At 39.7% G+C, this 21005-nt stretch overlaps 1 protein-coding gene across 2 annotated transcripts in view; it reads right to left on the bottom strand.

Moving 5' to 3' along the window:
• The window catches only part of snx10.S (sorting nexin 10 S homeolog), a 28066-nt gene extending 18794 nt beyond the window's left edge, over positions 1-9272 (bottom strand). The window contains exon 1 of one of the 2 annotated variants that reach the window (XM_041567176.1): positions 9124-9272. The gene's annotated coding sequence lies outside the window, so the exon portion shown is untranslated. 2 annotated transcript variants of the gene reach the window in all.
• Between the last annotated feature and the right edge of the window lie 11733 nt (positions 9273-21005).

The following is a 21005-nucleotide window of genomic DNA, read 5'->3' as shown; positions in this document are numbered from 1 at the left end:
CCTTTAAGAATGTATCTTAGCTAACCAATCAGCCTAAAACGCAACCCAAAAACTATGAGTCCTTGCAAAACTGGGTTGGCAGAAGACACCATAAACACTATTGACTAGGTAAATCCAAATATTTCACATGTAATGGCAACGTAAATGTATTTATATACTGAGGCGTTACTGGGGTTATTACATTTCATTTTACACACACCTAATAAGACTTTCACTTCCCTAAAATATTCAGGCAGCTTCAAAAAGGAAAGTCCAACATTGCAGGAACTAGATATAAATTCCCCATTTTGCAACATAAATAAAACCTCAATGAGAGTCAATAAGAGACCAAAAGCTCCCACGAGACTCCATAAAATGTTTCCCACCTCCACCGACAAATGTTGGAGATGTTTACAACATCCTGGCACCATGCTACACATTTTTTGGGCCTGCCCTAACATCAGGTCATTTTGGGCTCAAATCTTAGACGTATGCAACACTCAGCTGCAGTTAGATATACCCAATGACCCAGCTACGGTACTCTTGCACTTCAATACGGACTCTGTGCACTCTTATAAAAAGTCCCTGATGCAGTTTGCATTGAACGCTGCCAAAATATTAATTCCTCGCAAATGGCAAAGTACTGTTTCCCCAACACGAGCTGAATGGATCCAAGAAATGGAAGAGATTCACAAATTTGAGGAGACCCATGCTGACTCTCATACTGATATTCTTAAACATTGGTCCACCTGGCGCCTATGGATACAATATCTGGACTCCATTGCTCTCATGAGTAATGGGAATGCTCTTGCCAAACCAAGTCAGTGACTGTACTTGTATTCTTCATATATATTCCGAATGTATATTTGCCTGCAGATGTTGTTGACCTCTGTTTTTTGAAATGTGCGACTTAATGGTTACTATGTGAGACAAGTTGATATGTTCCCGAGTGCTCATTAGCCAGTTCTACTTGCCACTTCTGCTGGTAGCTCACGCTATTGCTGTGTCTGTCCCCCCCCCCTACATCCCCAGTTGCTCTTATCTATAACAGCTCCCCAACTGTTTGACTGCCATGGCGCTGACTGCGGACATTTTACAGGTGAATTTGTTACCAATCCCTCTGCTGGCGATAGCTCTTAGTTTGATTTCTCATGCATGTATCTAAATATTATCGAGACAAAGCTTTTTGTTGGAAACTTTGAATGTCAATTGTTTATTCGATTTTTGAAAGACATTACCAGCTGGATTGTGCTTACATAATGTCTTACTGTTCTGAATATGCAGTCCTGTATGGAACTGTGTTTTTTCTTTCCTTTCTGTATTTTTTCTTACTTTCTTAAAACTCAATAAAAATAAAAATTTAAAAAAAAAAATAAGAGACCAAAAGGAGAAATATTGATCTGCCAAATCATATAGAGAGTTTGAAAATGTAACAGTAAGTGTTTCTCTCTTCCTCCATCCCTGACCTGAACCACAAGTGGAGGGTGATTATTGTGCTTGGGAAGGCTACATAACCCATTCCTTACCAGGATGCTTTGATTTTACCTCTCTGCTTATGTTTTGTAAACACAGGGCATATCATAGAACAGGGCAGTCCAAATGGCGGCCCCCCACCTACCTGCTGCTTGCAGGGTTGGCTGGAGTCTTGCACTGCTGAAGCAGTATGGTATCCCGTTCCTTCCTTACAATGAGTCTGCTCAGTGCTGTAACCTGATGTCATTGGGCCCCACAGCAAATTCATTTTAGGGCCCCTAACATATCCAGAGGTTGTGCTGTTTTACCAATATATATTGAAATTGCTCTTTATTTGGCACTCATGGGGACCCTATACCTTTTGGGCCCACCTGCAGCCGCAGGGTCTGCTTCCTCTAGGGTTATGCCCCTGAATCTGCTCCTAAGAAGCAGCCTGTCACCAAGGATCTGGCTGGATTATTCCTACTGTCTAGCGCATATTTTCTGGTTGTGTGCCGGTGTTCCTCTGACTTCTTGTATTGATGTCATCTGAGGTCTTCTGTTTGTGAGCTCGAGTTCTCTGTGCAGACACAGTAGGTAAGTGTGCTCTTATTACACCTGGTATTTCAAGGACTGGCTAGGGGTTTGTTCTGCTGTAGCAGCATTGTACCCCATTTTTTCATTGGATGTTTCCACACTTAACAGGCAGTGTTCAGATTTATATGGTATCTTTTTGTGTGATGTAGGCACTCTTAGCTATTCTATTCCCATCTGGTGTTTTTTGTTGGGAGCTCAGTTGTAGTTATATATCTACTGAGTTTTAGTGGCTGTAGGTTTTCCTTCTTAATTGTTGGTAGATTGAAGGGCACTTACTGTTATGTCTGCTGGCACCTTAAAAGGCTTGAAGCCAGCTTGTAGTCTATGGCACTTTGTGTGGCCTTGGGCCTCTCGCCATGGAGCTGGGTTTGTGTGGCCTCTGGCTTTCATTATGGCCCTTGGCTTGGGTTAGAGCCTTTGTTTTGGTCCATGGCTCATGGGTCTGCTGGCCTTTTACCATGACCCTCAGCTCTTGGTTCTGCTGGCCTGTTGCATGAACCTTTGGCTCATGTGGTCTTTTACCCTTGGCACATTTGTTTGGTTAGCCTTTTACCAGGGTTATTGTGGCTGCTGGCATGTTTCCATGGCCCTTAATTTAGGTGCTTGCTTGCCTTTTACCAGGGTTCTTGGGCTGTTTGCCTTTTCCCATGGCCCTTGGCTAAGGTGGCCGCTAGTTTTTATTATAGTCCTTGGGGACTTGTGGCTGCCAGCCTTTGCTGTGACCTATGGTGGATAGGCACCTTATAGGTGTGGCTACTGTTCTTGCCGCGGCCCTTGCTGCGTATGTCTGTTTGGCAGGACAACAGCCATTGGTTTTGTCTTGTCTACAATCTTTGCAGGCATGGTTACACAAGCAGTAGGCATGATTGGCTATTTGGTTGGATCTAACATGGGTTGTACCATCAGCTGGTGTTTGCTGAGTTTCACAGCCCATAGCTAATTTTGTTGCCGATTGGTATTCAGCAGCTGCGGTTGGTCATATGTTGTCGGCTTACAGCTAATCTTTGCTTCTGCCTTACATGCATTGTTTTTGGTCTTGTATGCCACTGCTTATTATCAATAAGGCTGGCTTGTGCAAATTAGGATTCGGATTGGCCAGGCATACGGATTTGAACGAATCCTGGCCGAATCCCAAACTGAATTCTGGATTCGGTGCATCCCTAGTATTAAGTCTATGATAGCTAATGCTCTAGAATTTTATATCTCTAGCAGATAGGGGAGTATTTTATAATGACCCTCTGTTCATACTCCAATTATAAACAAACAAAATGGCAAGACTTTTCTTTGCTTCTCACTAGTGGCAAGATAGGTATGTGTAGTGCTTATACCCCCTGTATAATAGACTGCTGCTTTGAGAAAGTAAAACAAAACAAAGTGGAAACTGGGAATCTAATTATCTACTGTGCAAGAAATAGACATTTAATTTCCCCTTTCAACTTCTATTATGCTAAGAAAACACCCACGTAATTGCTTTGCCTCTCTAAGGATTTGAGAGATGTAGATCAACACCAGCTTGGGGCTGCAGGATGAACCCTGGAAGTAGTTGAATTTAAGGGTTTGGTTAGGATCCAGTGCACACTGAAAGTAATGGTTAAAGGCACGATCACCCCCACCACAACAATATGAGATCAGTTAGCTTCTCTAGCACACTGTACAACAAAAAGAACTGGGTATAGGCACCCCAAGCTGATCATATAGTGAGAGATATTGGTTGAGGCACCACAAGCACATAATAAACAGGGAACAGCTATGGGTACCGACACTCCAGGCACAGAATACACAATAAGAGGCAGTGTTTGATGAATAGGGGAGGTGCATTTGACACTCCATTTTTTTCAGGATGCAACCCCTTCCTCTATTCTGCTGCCTCATGTACCCTCCTATTTACCCTTTTGCTCTCTTACTAGTTTCTCATCTGATGGTGCCACAACTCTATTCCTCACTGCTCCTGTATAACTATAACAAACAAGGGTAAGTTGTGCTCACACTTGTTTGTTATAGTTATACAAGAGCAGTGACCAGCTTCATGCTGTAGCTCCCACCCGTCCAAACTATAGTCAGGTGATCCCACTGGTGTCTAATAAAAGGGCAGCCAAGTTTGGGAGTTTTACTTTGAAAGCAGCTAGTAAGTTGCAGGTAAAACTTAGTCCCTTTGTAAAATGTATAATGAAGCAATAGAATTCTTAATGAATCAGATGAAAATTGAGCATAGGACTGGCCAGATATGGGATGACGTAGTTGGTCAGTTTAAATATATTGCAATATATGGACAAACAATCCCTGTTTTGTTTAAAGGGTAAGGCATTTTTCAGTAGCAGTATGCACAAAATGTCTCTGTCTTAAATATATTGATAATGGGTTGAGTGCAGAGGACTCTTGTATTTGTCTATATGTATTTTGTGGTCACAGCCTCATTGCAACCGCGCCTAATGTTTTTAAAAATTAGTGGTGAGCACAACTTTCCCTTGTTTGTTCCACCAGCCTAGCCAATCCTCTTGAAGCTGTACCAGAACTTATATTTTGAGGGTGGAGAAAAAAAAAAAAAAGTAAGTAAAGCTTTTGTTTCTTCTCTTGATTCTTTATTATCAGCCAGATTTGGGAAGACTAACATTCTCTAGCCTTAATGAAAACCCGACCATGACCTTAACATACAGTACCAGAGTTTGGCAGAATATTTTTTAAACTACACATGAACAGTCTACTTTTTGGCCTTTTTAGCTTCTGCCCCTATTTGTGAACAGCAAGTAATCCAGAATCAATATGTGGTGGTTTGCAAAGACAGATACTGCTCAGCTGCCTAAAGCTGGCCATACATTTAAATATCTGCTCATCGAGTCATTGTATAAGGTGGGGTTCTGGCACACAGAGAGAATTTCGGTGTCAAAACCGAAATGCAGCAAACAAATAAAGAAGGTAACTTGTTAAAATGGGAAAACATATCCCCCTATTGAGCTCATTCAGTTGGCCTTATGTACTAAAGGTACATAAATACTATCTGAACTTGGCTCCCAGAGGGAGAAGCTCTCACACTCTGGGAGCAAAGTTCAGATAGTATTTATGTACCTTTAGTACCTTGCTCTATTTTGAAATGTTGGATTCTGGGACTTGAAGTCCCTCCAATATACAATAAATCTGTGCACCACTCACTATGGAAAGCAAAGGCACTACAAGTCCCTGAACCCACCAATTCAAGGTAACGAGGTAAGGAAGGTGGTTGAATGATTATGGGGAGCTGAGAGAAGGTTCCAACTAATTATTCGCAGACTACCATGGTTACTTGAATGAGCTTAAAGGACCTGTAACATCAAAAAAAAAAAATGTAAAAAAAAATTTGTTTGTATACTACGAAAAAAAAACCCACCAATACATATAAACTTTAAAATAGCAAAGCCTTTATTTAGAAATAACTTACCGAATCTCCGCTTGCGCTCCTCTTCAGAAAAGGCGACAGGGCGACAATCCATCATGCGGCGCTCAATTTTTCCTCCTTGGCTATCCCCTATAAGGAAGGCTGGGAGGAAAAATAGAGCGCCACACAATGGATCATCCGATCGCCTTTTCTGAAGAGAAGCACAAGTTATTTCTAAATAAAGACTTTGAGATTTTAAAGTTTAATATGTGTTGGTGGTTTTTTTTTTGTAGTATACAAACGAATTTTTTTAAAAAAATTTTGATGTTACTGATCCTTTAAAGGGGTGGTACACCTTTACATTAACTTTTAGTATGTTATAGAATGGACAATTCTAAGCAACTTTTCAATTGGTCTACATTTATTTTTTATAGTTTATTTATTATTATTCATTATAGTAATTATTTGCGTTTCTTTTCTGACTCTTCCTGGATTTAAAAGGAGGTCTCTGACCCTATCCAAAAACCAATGCTCTGTATGGCTACAAATATATGGGCATTGCTACTTTTTATTACTCATATTTCTATTCAGGTTCTCTCATTCATATTCCAGTCTCTTGTTCAAATCAATGCATGGCTGCTAGGGTAATTTGGACCCTAGCAACCAGATTGCTGACACTGGAAACCGAAGGGCTGCTGAACAAAAAGCTAAATAACTCAAAAACCACAAATAATAAAAATGGAAAATCAATTGCAAATTGTCTCAGAATATCACTCCACATCATACTAAAAGGTAATTCAAAGGTGAACAACCCCTTTAAGTAAAAGGGGAGTCTTTATTGGTTTAAGCTTTTCATTCCTTAGTAGCAGCGAACAAAATCTAGAAAAAAAAAATGCTGAAAAGGGAAATTTTACACTATTAGATTTGCATCTAAAAATCGCTTGACCACCAGCATTCACATGTGCAATTTTAGGCAACACAAGGGTTGTCACAGAACAGGTTCTCAGTAACACTGAACTTGTCAGACAATTTTTTATTTGAATAAACTGTAACCTGACAACAAACTATTCATTACAGGTTGTCTGTTTTTTTTTTGCAGTGATTTCCTTGTGAAGAACTTGTCGTTATATCGGCAGTGCAAATAAACAGAATTGGGAGTATGGCCTCCTTATGTACTACAGCAGAAAATAGGAAAAGCTAAAAGAAAGCTAAAATAGGAACTTGGAGATGGGTGTGTGTCAAGCTACAATGCACTGTGGACCCTTACCCAGGTTTCATATGTAAAAAACATGTAGGAAAAAGGACTTAAGCCTTCTGAAACGGTTAATACTTCTATATTCAACAATTATAAATAGTGTCTCAAGATTTTGCTACTGTATAAAGTTATGCATTCATTTGTTTCCATTTAATTCTATTTTAAAAGCAACTTTGCATCTTTCTTATTGACACCACAAAGACTGCTGTAGCCAGCACCAGAGCAACCATGTTGAAATCCCAAATGAAAGATTTATCATTCCACGCACATCACCTTCAAACTGACCCAATAACATTAAATAGGCATATGAGCAATGGCAGTGCCAGTAGTTATTGCACATTACTACCAGGACTAGGAAAAATGCAAACTTCACTAAGGTACAGAAAAGTAGGGTTGTAGATGAGAAACACAACAAAGACCACACTAACACCATAACACAGAAATTGTAGAGACCCGTGTAATTAATTTTAATTAGCAAACATTACTTCCACAACTCCCATAGAAACTGCAGAGGTTCTGCTTGTAAGGGCACCCAATACTTACAGTAGTGAGGGTATAGGATTCCTAGGAGATGAGGGTTCACATTAGTAAGGCAAAGTTAATGGAGTGTATGTAGAACTACACACAATACATTCTCAGGAATCCAATTTGATTTCTGTTGTGGTCAATGGAACAACTCCTGGGTGACCCTTAAGCATTCAGATTAGATTTATATGCATTTGATGATTCTGACTAAACTTATATGAAGAAAGACAGGCTGTAGGATGACTTCATCTCATTGTCTAATGGATTGTAAGCTCCTTGGGGCAGGGACCTCACCTCAATTGTTCTTAAAGCTCTTAAGCATAGATTTATCGTCTGCTACTGTAAAACGTTACATATACTATACCCCTGTCTGTGTTTGCATCTTGTAAAGCACAATGTATATTTGTGCTGCTATATAAATAAATACATCTCACAAAACTCAAGGTGAATAAAAAGACTTAATTTAAGGTTGTCAAACATCCTTCCTATATTTTTGTTTTTTTGCCCCCCATTAATAACATTGGCATGGAGGCAACCACCCTACACCCATTATATCCAGACCTTGTTCACATGCTTACACATATCCTTTTGACCCCATTATTTCACAAGCACAACGGTGCATAATGTGATTGAACACAATGGCAGTTTCTCACTTTTTAGCCCAAAGCAACATATATAATGGACATAAAATAAGTAAATTACAACACACATTTCAGATATCCAGCAAAGTGTAGCATTGTGGATGTGATATACACTGTAACCTCGATTTTAAGTACCCCACATTTTCCTTTTATTTATTTTTTTATTTTATTTGTGGTGTCACTAATTTATAATGCATTTCAATGGGTGCATTTCCCTTATTTTAAGTAATGTTTTCCCTGATTTTACATCAAACATTTGTCCTAATGTACCCAAAAACAACTTTTTTTCCCCTCTATAAATATTATTTGCGAAATTAAGAGGTTAAAAATACTATCAGATGTATACTTTGCCATGGTTCTGCCTGTAAATGGTCAATTCCAATTAGTCTGCCCCTTATACAGTCATGCACTAATCACTTATTGCTTTAGGTTGTGTATGTGACTGACAGAGAGGTCTCGCTCATGCCCCCCATAGTGTAACATTAACACTGCAATGCTTAACCCTTGTTATTAACACAGTAAATATTGTATCTCAAAGTAAAACTGACTCCTGTGCTTGTATCCTTTCAGTACTTGATGAAAAAATTACTTTAACACTTTTCCCAGATTTTACATTTTCCTGGATTTTACATAATTTTTTCCTGGCCTCCTAAAAAAAACGTAAAAGGGGGGTTCTACTGTATCCAGTGTCGGACTGGCCCACCGGGATGCCAGGAAAAGTCCCGGTGGGCCAAGGTGTCAGTGGGTCCTCATGGCTTATTTGATGGCCATGCCCTATTTCTATGCGAATACAGAGGCTAAATAGATGGAATAATAGGTTATAGTATGTAAAGAAAAGAGAATAGGAGAATAGAGGTTGAGTGAGGAGAGGAAGAAAATAATACTTAGAGTGGACCCCTGGTCTAAGGGTTTTTGGGTGGGCCCCTGGTCTGAAGGTTTTTGGGTGGGCCCCTGGTGCCCTAGTCCGACACAGACTGTTTCACCATCTTTTGTTAAACTACTGCTCCCTCCATCAACAGGCTAATAAAAGAAGGACGTTGGTTTGCCATGTGGGCTTGTGGCAAGGCAACTTGCCAGCAACAAATGGCTTTACTACTGGCTATTGAGTTATTTGCCAAGAGGTGAGTAATATTACTAACTGTAAATGTAAAGCGTTTGTAGCCCAGTCACACAGCCATTTAAATGTTGTAGAGAGGTTTCATTGGCACGAAAATCATAAAGTGCAAAACAACTGGCGTCAGCTGTGCGTATATAAATGAACCAGACATGAGCATTATTCATTACAAACACGCTCAGATCATTCATACAATGTACGGGGAACCTACTGTGAACGAGCAGCAGCACACACAGTCCTCCTCCTCCTCCTCCTTGACGCTCCTAGTATTGACTGACAATCAGAGTAAGGAACTTCCCGAATTCTATCATACCAAAGTCACGTGAATTAAATTAGGCTTTACCGGGCAGTAGAGAGGAAGAAGCAACACGCCCCACCCACGCAAGAGAGAAACTGACAGTTGGGGCGGGGCTATAGAGATCCTTGAATAACCCACAGAATGCTTGAGAGAAAGTGTCTGTTTTTCTCCAAGGGAGCTACTTGGTCAGTGTGTATCGTGTTTAAAGGAAAAGTAAACTTTAAAGAACTTTTGCAATGCATATTGATTATTTATTTATTTATGTTTAATTCCAATATATTAAATCATCCAAGAAATGGATTCAGAATATTGAATTAACTCGTGTTATGCCAGTAAGATCACTGCATACTTCCCAATACAGCAACAGGGTAAATTAAATTACTGTTACAGTAATTGAATTTATTTACAACAGCGCCACCTGCTGGGCATATTCCTGACCATTCGGATCACCAAGTAGTCAAGGAGATTGTCGGGAGAAAGAAAGACGCTGCTCTGATGTTCTTCTGGTTAGGAAAGATTTGAGAAAGGTTTATCATTTTTTTCCTAACCAGAATAACATCAGATCAGAGCAGCCTCTTTCTTTCTCCTGACAACCTCATTGACTACTTGGTGGTCAGGAAAATGACCAGCAGATGGCACTGTTGTAAAAAAAAAGCTCCCTCATTAATTTTACATTCACTTATTTTTAAGGTTTACTTATACTTTAAAGGGATACTGTCATGGGAAAAAAATGTTTTCAAAATCAGTTAATAGTGCTGCTTCAGCAGAATTCTGCACTGAAATCCATTTCTCAAACGAGCAAACAGATTCAATTTTGAAATCTGACATGGGGCTAGACATATTGTCAATTTCCCAGCTGCCCCAAGTCATGTGACTTGTGCTCTGATAAACTTCAATCACTCTTTACTGCTGTACTGCAAGTTGGAGTGATATCACCCCCTCCCTTTTTCCCCCCAGCAACCAAACAAAAGATATATGGAAAGGTAACCAGATAACAGCTCCCTAACACAAGATAACAGCTGCCTGGTAGATCTAAGAACAACACTCAATAGTAAAAACCCATGTCTCACTAAGACACATTCAGTTACATTGAGAAGGAAAAACAGCAGCCTGACAGAAAGCATTTCTCTCCTAAAGTGCAGGCACAAGTCACATGACCAGGGGCAGATGGGAAATTGACAAAATATCTAGCCCCATGTCAGATTTCAAAATTGAATATAAAAAATCTGTTTGCTCTTTTGAGAAATGGATTTCAGTGCAGAATTCTGCTGGAGGAGCACTAAAAAAACATGTTTTCCCATGACAGTATCCCTTTAAGGTTCCACTCTTTTTGGATTAAACCATTCTCATCATTGAATTACATGTAAGAGAGAGATGTGTTACTGCTAATAGCTGTTGCGGGTTATGGTGGCACAGCAATGAAACAAGGCAGTTCAGGTTCAACTATAACTCCTGGCTGTGTTCTAACTTCTGACCATGATATGACTGACGGGAATGGAGCAGATGCACTTGTTTATTTTCCCTTTAATAAATACCTAGTGAATTGCACAAATCAAACGCCTGAGCAGCCAGTTTAATCTGCCATTGCTATGTTACAGATGGACGTAGAGCAGGGCTGCCAGGCAGGTCTCCCGATCCAGCCATAGTCAGTCACAAATAGGGTTGCCACCTGGCCGGTATTTTACTGGCCTGGCTGGTAAAAATTATTGTTGATCCCAATGTTATTAATAGGGAAAAAAGATATAGGAATATCTAGGAAGGGAAAGGTGGCAACCCAAGTCACAAAACTAACCAAGTGCCATTTTATAAGTAGACCAAAATACTGCACATAGTGCAAATAACAAATAACTAAGACATGGGTGAAAAATATGCCTTGTCAAAGGTATCTCAAGCCTGGAATCACTACCCATGCCCAGTGCCCATTTTCAGTTACTAAAATGACAGATGCTGCCCTGTCCGTGCTCATGATTGCCTTTTTTCCCTATTAATAACATTGGGATCAACCATCATTTTTACCGGTCAGGCCGGTAAAATACCAGCCAGTTGGCAACCCTATCCGTGCCCAGTGCATGCAGGTTATTGTAGTTTTTCTTCAACATACGCTGGTTGCTTCAGCTTCCAGTAAAACAATAAAACATCCAAGAAATGGATTCAGAATATTGACCCCCAACATGCCAGTAAGATCACTGCATACTTTCCAAAACAGCAACAATGGCAAAAGTATTGGACAAGCCCACTTTGTGGCCAGACACCAAAGTACCACACTAAGCACTTCACAATAGTTGTCCCCAAGCATTTCATGACAGACACAGTGGCTCCCCAAACCAACTGCATTCCCCTTTCTCTCAGTCCCCAAGCAGCAGTGCTTTATATAATGTGGGGAATGATATTACAGTCTCATCTTGCAAGATGTTGACATCAAAGACATCAAAGGGGCAATCTGGAACCATAGGTTGGGAATAGTGATGTGCCTGCTGGCCCGATAACCCTGGGTTTACCTGCAGGGTTCAGGTCAACCTCGCTTCTCCTCTTGTGGGTCGCGGGCGGGTTCGGGTTGAGCTCTCCTGCCTGCTCCGTGACCTTAGACTTCTGGCTTTCAACTTCCACCTTCCTGTTTTATAGACTCGCGCCTACCCCGTCCTTTTGTGATATCATTGCCAGGGCAGGTCAAGAAAAACTCACCACATCATTAGTTGGGAGGTATGTTGCTATAGAAATTGATTCAGAATATTGGATTAACTCAGTATACTGTACATATGGGTGTGTTGAACTACACACTCACTACAGTCTCTATTCACATACCATACGCTCACACACTGTCTACATCAGTCACACACAATATACCCACAATAAAGATTTGAGATATATGTGCCCACACAGACAGTGATTATACACAAACACAAAATGCCCAAGTACACACGCGCTGAGACGCAGCATGCAGCATTGACATCCAACAGTCATGTTGTGTCAGATGCATGTGGAGATCTTTCAATAAATTACATTATATTCGGCACCTCTGACTGTTCGCCTGCATTTCCTCTCAGCACTACGCAACACAGCACATCGACTGTGTAGTTCTGCCCTTAGTTTCCACTCCCTTGATCTGTAAAATGGGTTGTTTTACAGAGCTCTGTACGCTGATGATAATTTGATCAGAATTCAACTGAATTTGTGTGTTACTCATACAGTCCTTCCTGCACAAGTAAGGATGGGCAGACCTGTGCCCAACCAGGACCTGCTGACCCACAACCTTACCCAGACATGCAGACCCACTATATGCCCACCTGACTACCTGACTACCCTCCCTACCTCCACCTTTAAGCTAACCCAGAGATCTGTGAAACTGGAATTGCCGTCAATCTGGAGATGGATGAACCAAGTCAGGACGAAAAATATTTTTTCACTAAGCTTGCAGCGCCTATATGTCGTGTTGCGACGGATCAACGATGCGACACCATGCAACAATTCTATCTCTTCCCTTATTTTTGTCGCATACGACAAGTCGCATTCGTTTTGTCACAGCGCGTCGGAACGCGCCAGAATCGTTTCTGCAGTCCTACCCTAATGCAAACTCTCTTTAATTACAACTCATAGTGGCAGCTGTCACTAGGTTTGTTCCTGTAGCTCAGGACTCATGATTAGAAAATCAGGTGTTCTTTCAGTGGAATGGCTTTACTTGACACCTAGAACCACCTTATTGTAGGGAATAATGTTATAAAAGCATGAATATAAAGGCAGAATAAACTCCCATAACATACTTTAATATAAGTAAACCAAAAAGAACAAAGACAAGACCTAGAGTTTTTGTACCTTGCTGTTTTAACTTTTTGCACACAATTTTGCTGCACCAACAAAATCTTTTTTTTTTATTTTGCTTTGACTGTTGTAGTCTAGATTTTTTTAGTTGCTTTAGGCCATTCTAAATAAAGCATTGCTTATATACCCATTTAGATTATCTGCCTTCATGTAGGAAAAGTGTTGTCCTAAGGGAAGGTTTTTCCATAAACAAACTCAATTGATTGCTGTTTTCTGATTTCTCCACAAGAAAGTCACATGATTGACTGAAACAGGTACCTTGAAGTCACTAGAGAAAAAGAACTCTAACAAAGTGGAACGACCACTAAAATAGAATGTAGTAGTTGTATTAGGGCCAGCCATGCTAAGTTTGTATTAGCAAGGAAGAGATAAAATACATAAAGAAGCAAGTCAGACTAATGACTGAAATATTACATTTTAAGGAGATGATTATAAACAATTGGAAACCATATTTTGAGCCTTTTGAACACCTTGCAAATTGCAATTATAGATTCGTCCCCAGATAAATGTGCCAGAACAGTGTGCGCTTACCTAAAGAAAGAAGGTTTTTCCACCATCTCATAAATAGGATTTCTTTTTACAATAAAATGAAAAAATAGGCCATTTACTGAAAATTATAAGCAGCAGCAGCAGTGACAAAAAGAGAATGTTGGAGTGACTGTCAGTTCAGGGGGACAGGGGAGAGGGTGGCTAGCAGAAAAGTGTTAATGGGGGAGGGGAGAAAATTATTGCCAGTGTGCTGGGGGCAATCTGGTAAGGTATCTTGGGCAGCAATGCTACTTGGCCCAACGCTTAAAGTAAAAAAAACTTTTTAAAAAAAAAAATGTAGATCCAGGGCAATGTTGCCATTAAGGCCTATTGAATATTTGTTCTTTGGCCATCATGGTGTTCTCAACAAAAAACAGTCAAGTGCAAGGACGAGAAGAGGGGGTTTTCACCTTCCTTTATATCAAGAAACATATTTAATCCATTTTTTTTAGAATAGAATAGAATGTTAGCTCTTAAACTTTACAATGTACAAGTGTTTTTATATGTACTACATAAAACATTGATTCTATGCCTATACACATTTGTGTGTTAAGTTAAGTACAGCAAAGAGCTTGTGCAGTTAAAAGAGCTGTAAGTACAAATTTATCATGTTCTGGATTAAATAACATTCACATTGACTGAGGCACTGTCAAATAGCAGGTTGTTGAGGTAGTCTGTCGGCATACCAGTCTGTCCAGGTGCCAGAACAGTTTATTAATTATGTATTATGTATTTGCTTATATTACGTGAATTAAAAAGTGCCCTATGTTGTGAAAAACCCTGCTATAAATAAAAAAAACAGGGACATACTTGTAAGAAAACTACATTGGGTTTCACTGCCTCTCCTCTTATTATCTCAACTGCCATTTGTCAACCCCCACTATATATATATATATATATATATATATATATATATATATATATATATATATATATATATATATATATATATATATCCCTCTAAAATGCATGGAAATCTGCCATCACAGCATCATTAGGTAGTGCATTCTACAGTCTCACAACACTAATGTTAAAGAACCATTTGTGCTTCTATCCAGGAAAATAAATCTCTCTCTAAAAACAGATGTCTTCTTGTCTTTGTCCCAATGCCCTTTAACTTGTTTGTAAATTGCCATTTCCCCCTTGCTAATCACTCCTATCCAAAGAAAACAACCTGACTATGGTAGTGCTCATAGTTATCTGTTTAATTTCTTTTGTCAGTTCTAGTGTGCTTTTCTAACTCATTCATGGAGACATGAATCTTTCGTAGCAGTGTTATTCTTCCTAAACATTGCATAAATCCAAATTCCAATGAAAACAAGACCTACAGGACGAGCAACAAAACTGAAGCAGTAGACTCCTCCAGTGAGAATTCTGCCAGCTCTCTTTACACTTTAATTTTTTGGCCTTTTATTATAAGAATAGCCATATGGGATATAAAGACATTATGGCCATAACAAGAAATCACTTATATTGTGTCTGTGTGAATTAAAATTTACGAAACATTCTGTTGTTTTTGAAGCATGCATAGGTAAGTACTGAAAAAAAACTGCTGCTTCATAGTGGACCATTGAGAATAAGCAGGGCCAGAACTAGGGGTAGGCAGAAAAGGCACCTGCCAAGGGCCCAAAGATGTGGGGGTGCTGGGAAGGTGCCTGTTTAAAAGTCTTCTGCCTACCCCTAGTCCAGGTGGTTCGCTCCCCTTCTGCTCTTGCCTCCCCTCCCCTCTATCACTCTCCCCTTCCTCCGTCAGTTCCCCACGTCCCTCCCTCCCCTGCCTTTCCCCTTTATTACTTACCCCTCCCTTCTTGTGCACTCACGCATGTACGCACTCGTGAGCACACACAGGGGCAGGGGTAGCTGACCGGGTGCCTAGGGAGCCCTGTCTGCCTGGCCCTGAGAATAAGGGTTGTTGTAGGAATATCTCTGTTGAGGCTGTAAGCTATTCTGGAGTGGGGGGGGGGCAAGGATTTAATTGCACCAGGAGCATATCCCGATTGCTACCACTATACTCAGTGTAGTGGTATCATTAGGATGGGAATTTCCTGCAGCCATGGGAGATGTGAGGATCAAGGCAGCCAAGGAAAATTTTGCAGTGGAGCCGTAAGCCATTGGTTACTGGCTGATATTATTTTTTAAGAATTGTTATCCTTTTTCACTTTGCTTTTATTTTTAGAGGAAAAAATACGGAGATACTACAGAGTATACTGCAGTGATCCCCAACCAGTAGCTCGCGGTCAACATGTTGCTCCCCAACCCCTTAGCTGTTGCTCTCAAGTGGCATCAAAGCTTATTTTTTAATTCATGGCTTGGAGGCAAGTTTTGGTTATATATGTTGGAATACAACAGACAGAGTGTTTCAATGAATGTTACTTAATGCAGGGTGGGTACATTGTTGCTTAGCAATGTGATGTCATGTTTGACCTGTAACCCTGTATGATTTTCTTCTTCCTCTTCCTATGTGTGTTCTCGCTGTGAAAGTTTATGTTGCAGACATGTTATGCTGAAGTGTTTATGCCGAGTTCTATAAAGCAACCAAGTTACTGTTCACACAGAAGTTGGTGTGTCTGTCCTCACTTACAGAGAAGCTGCACATGCAGATCAGATCAGCTCTCTGCTAACAGTTTAAAATCCAGGTGTACTGACAAATAGCGTTTTAATGGAATCTAGTAATCAATTGAGTATAGTGCCCAGGATTTAGAATTCTTAATAACAGTTAAATTATTACATAACCTTCTTAAAGCTATCTAATGTATCAGCCTGTACAACTGATTCAGGGAGAGAATTCCACATCTTCACAGCTCTCACTGTAAAAAAAAAACCCCTTCAGAATATTTAGCCAGAACTTCTTCTAAACGAAATGAGTGACCTCACATCAGCTTGAAAGACCTACTGGTAAATACAACATTAGATTATTATATGATCCCCTTATATATTTATACAGTTATCTATAACCCCTTAAGCGCCTCTTCTCCAGCATGAACAACCCCAACTTCGCAATTTTTTCTTCTAGAGTTACTGTTGGGAGGTGGCCGAGGCCTCCACCTGTGTGAACCAGGCATCTCTTTTTCGCCCAGTGTGTAAGGTGTGTGTGTGTGTGCCAAAATCATTTGCATTTGGTACAAAATACAAATACATCACATCAACTGCTTCCCCCTCTGTCCAGCATCTTCCTTACCTCATCATAAAAACGAATCTAATCTGTCTGTCTGACCTATCCTTCATAAAGCCATGCTGATTGCTGCTCATAATGCCATTCACAAGGACAAAATTTTGAATGTGATCCCTTAACAAGCCTTCAAATAATTTGCCCACCACAGATGTCAAACTTACTGGCCTATAATTGCCAGGCTGAGATCGTAATCCCTTTTTAAAAATTGGAATGACATCAGCTTTCCTCCAGTCCATAGGTACCATACCAGTTGAAAGCAAATCAGAGAAAATCAGAAAAAGGGGCCAGTATAAAACTGAACTAAGCTCTCTTAGAACCCAGGGTTGTATGCCATCTGGGTCTGAGTCCTACCTACTTCCTGTTCCAGGATGAGTAAAGCATTGCAAGCTAATATCCTGCTGGTGTGCTCTTGCAAAACCATGCATTTCTCTAATTACAATACAAATTTCTGCATCTTTAGGCAGATGGCACATGTGGTGTATTTACTGCCAACAGATTTCCAGTGGAAGAGAATCTCCCAAAACCACCACTGCCACCTCCCACATACTTGAATGGGAAATTTGGCACTGCTGGCACTGGCACTTTTCAGCCAAAATGCTTATTTTCAGGTTCAAAAGCACCAGTTCCAGCGATGTCACAAATTTCACATTCAAGTGAATAGGGTATAGCAGTGGGGCTTTGGGCACTTCTTCACCAGCTCACATGCTGAATTTCCAAAATACTGAAATGTCATTTTAAAAAGTTTTTTCTGTAGCCATAAAGGACATAAAAAGTCAAGTTATAAAATGGAGTATTATAACATAATCTTTGGTTCTGCACAGGATACAGACCTCTTGATATGGACATTGTCTGAGAATTCACTTTATAACACATAAAATTGGTTTAGAATCAGTTATGCACTTCATTTAAGTGTAACAGTAACTTTATATTACAGGAAATCTTAACATTGCACTAAAGGAGAACTAAAGCCTAACAAAAGAATTAGGCTAGAAATGTTGTACATTGTGTTTTGGGCTTCTGCACCAGCCCAAGGTAACACCAGCCGTTTAACAATAAATATCTGTGCCCCAGTAGCTCCCCATCTTCTTTTATGCTGATTTACTGCACCTGCTCTATGCTGCTCTCACTTAGGGCAGGACTTCACGGGCGATTTCGCATCGCTCTGCGCAAAATCGCAGGCGTCACGTCGGATGCGACGGAAACAAGGTAAGTAATTCAATTGTCGCATTGTTGACGCGCCGCGACTGTTGGATGCAGACGAAGCGTGCATCAACAATGCGACAATTGAATTACTTACCTTGTTTCCGTCACATCCGACATGACGCCTGCAATTTTGCGCAGCACGTCGGATCGCTGCGAAATCGCCCGTGAAGTCTGGTCCTTACTTAGCTCAGGTAATGACTCACAATATACAATGTACATAAAATATAAATGTCACAATAAAAGGCTGGTTAGTAATTAATAACTAAAATAATGACAGCACAGAAACCAATGCAATTAGCATCATTGTATATTACAGGCCAACCTAATTTTCTGCTTGATAATTTGAGACAATCCCTAACCTTAGCTTCTCTGAGCCCACTGAGTATGTGGGTGTCGCAACACTGCCCCTTTGACAAGTTTGAAAACCTGGATAATTGCTGCTATTGATAAGCTAAGACTTTAGGCTGGTGCAATAAGTTCAATATATAAAATATTGCATTTTTAGCCATATTCATTCTTAGGGTTTAGTTCTCCTTTAAATGAGATCAAGGGGACTTTCCCAAAGCAGCATAGCAAACTATTTCTGGTGTTGACTTATAGATCAAAGAAGAAGGAAATGCTTAATCACTGTAGGCTGGTTGTTAGATACCCCTCAGTGATTATAACAGCTAACCTCAGACCCTGGGCCAGTGCTCATCTTTGCAGATTACTGATTACTATAGTAGTTGCTGCCATGTTGGTTTCAGTCTCTATAGTTGTTGCTAGTTGTCCTCTCTGTGTTAGGTGCATGTTCAATAGAGCAAAAACTAAAGCTTTCAGTTTCTAAGTTCTGATTTTGCTCTGTGTCATGCACACCACCTGGAGCAACAGCAACAGGGACCAGAATCAAAAAGAGAACAAACCCACAGCGATTAAGCCTTTCCTTAACTTGCTGTTCTTAAAAGATGTTTAAACCAGTTAAATATACTGTAGAACCTTAAAGCAACTTGGATAACAGATCTTTATTCCCTGTGGTTGATTGTATTAAATATTAGGGAAAATAGACAATCATCATCAGTGTCGTTTTGGCTGGAAGGTGAGCCTCTGCCTCCGTTGTTGGTCTTGCGCAGATTGAAACAAGTTCTAGCATTGTCCTCAATTTGGCTTCATTTAAGGGCTCTTACACACGGAGGTTTTTTTTTTGTTTTTCAAATGCATTTTGAGCAAGAAAAATTGCATATATATATCATTTATACATATTTTTTAATTGCATTTTTGTCAATTCTAAAAGCAACCATTTATTCTATTGATAGCTGAACACATTTTTGTCCGTTCCAAAAGCAACCCTCTATTTTATTGCTGAATGTGCATCAAGGGCAAAACAATGCAGTATGCTGCATCTAAACTAATGCAATGAAGTAAAACGCAACTCAGAAAGCTCATGAGTACAGTCAGGAAGAACATAATGGAATTGGTTAGTGAATGTGTTTAGTTGAGTTCAAACCTGCTGAAAGCGCAATAAACACATAAAAAAATGCCAGTGTGTAAGATCCCTAACTTGCCCTCAATCCCAAAATTTCAAAAATCCCTGCTAATGAAATGCATAACCTCAACATGATCCTATCACCACTATTCTTCTATCTAGTAATGTTGTTCTCATAGCTACATGTTTGCTATTCTATACTCTATTGGCTACATTTAGGGGCAGATTTATTAAGGGTCGAATAGTAAATTTCAAATTCCAATTTTCAAAATGTATTTTTGTTCAAAACTCACAAATTCAAATTTGGAATAATCCAAACTCAATTCGAAATTCATTGAACCTTAACCCTGGGAATAATTCAAATTCGGCTATTTGCCACCTAAAACCTGCCCTATTCATGTAGAAGTCAATGAGAGAAGTCCAATGACCCATTTGACATTCAAGTTTTTTTCCGATAAAAAACTTGATTCGAGTTTAGTCTAATTTGATTACAATTTGATTTTTCGATTCGGTAACATTCGTTAGACGTTCTAATTTTTTCTTAAATAACCTCCCATTCCAAATTCAAGTATATTGAAATTTATGAGTAAGAAAAAACAAAACACAAATTCAAAATTGGACCTTTGATAATTGGGCCTCATAATGGTTTGCGATTATAAAAATTCAGTTTAGGTATTATCAGACCAGAAAACCTTTTTTTCCCATATTTTTTGCATTGCTGTGTCTCATATGCCTTTGGCAAGCTCAAATCCAAATGGTTTATTATGGGGTTTTTTTTTTTTTTTTAGCATAGAGTTTCTTCTCGTCCAGCTTTAGGGTTAGTTCACACGAGGAGATTCGGGGAGATTTTGTCGCGACTATCTCCCCGAACTGCCTCAGCGTGTTTTCCCCATAGGCTATTATGAAAAGTCGCCTGCGCTAATGCACACGCGGCAATGCATTTTCATTATAGCGTATGGGTCCCTAGATGTCTGAAGGCAGTTGGTTGCACCAGACTTTTAAGAGTTTCACAAAGGGGGCAAATGCTTTCATTTTTATTTATTAATAATATTAAACACTGTGCAAATGTTTTCCACTTGGACTTTGTGGAGATCAGCGACATCAAATTCTAATGAAATACATTTTAACTCCAGATTGTAACATAAAATGTGGAAGTTGCAAGGCTCTGTAAGTTCAGACATTAGAATGCATACAATATGGGCCGCGTTCTTGTATCCTCCGTGTCTGGTTCATGGTTATTTTTGCATTTTCCATAAAATGGTCTGAAGATTTAAACCACGTGCTTCTGAATATATCCGCTGATTCCTCTAGGCTATGAACCTTTCCACTACAAACATCAATTAAGGAAAGGCAATCTTTCCACTGTATAGCTCAAAGCCACATGCTCACAGAACAGATATAGGTTTCCATCAATTTGCTGCAGAAAAATATTCCTTTTTAAAAAGGAAAAAGTCGCTACTACAAGCAAATAAAGTTCTGTCTTGCATAAAAAAAAAAAAAACTCAAGGGATGAAAATATAATTTTGTCTCTTTATAGGTCCCTGGTGAGGCCTCATCTGGAGTATGCAGTGCAGTTTTGGGCTCCAGTCTTTAAGAGGGAAATAAATGAGCTGG

The sequence above is a fragment of the Xenopus laevis genome, chromosome 6S, assembly GCF_017654675.1.
Source record: "Xenopus laevis strain J_2021 chromosome 6S, Xenopus_laevis_v10.1, whole genome shotgun sequence".
NCBI classification, from domain to species: Eukaryota; Metazoa; Chordata; class Amphibia; order Anura; family Pipidae; genus Xenopus; species Xenopus laevis.
This window is presented reverse-complemented; position numbering and strand designations above follow the sequence as displayed.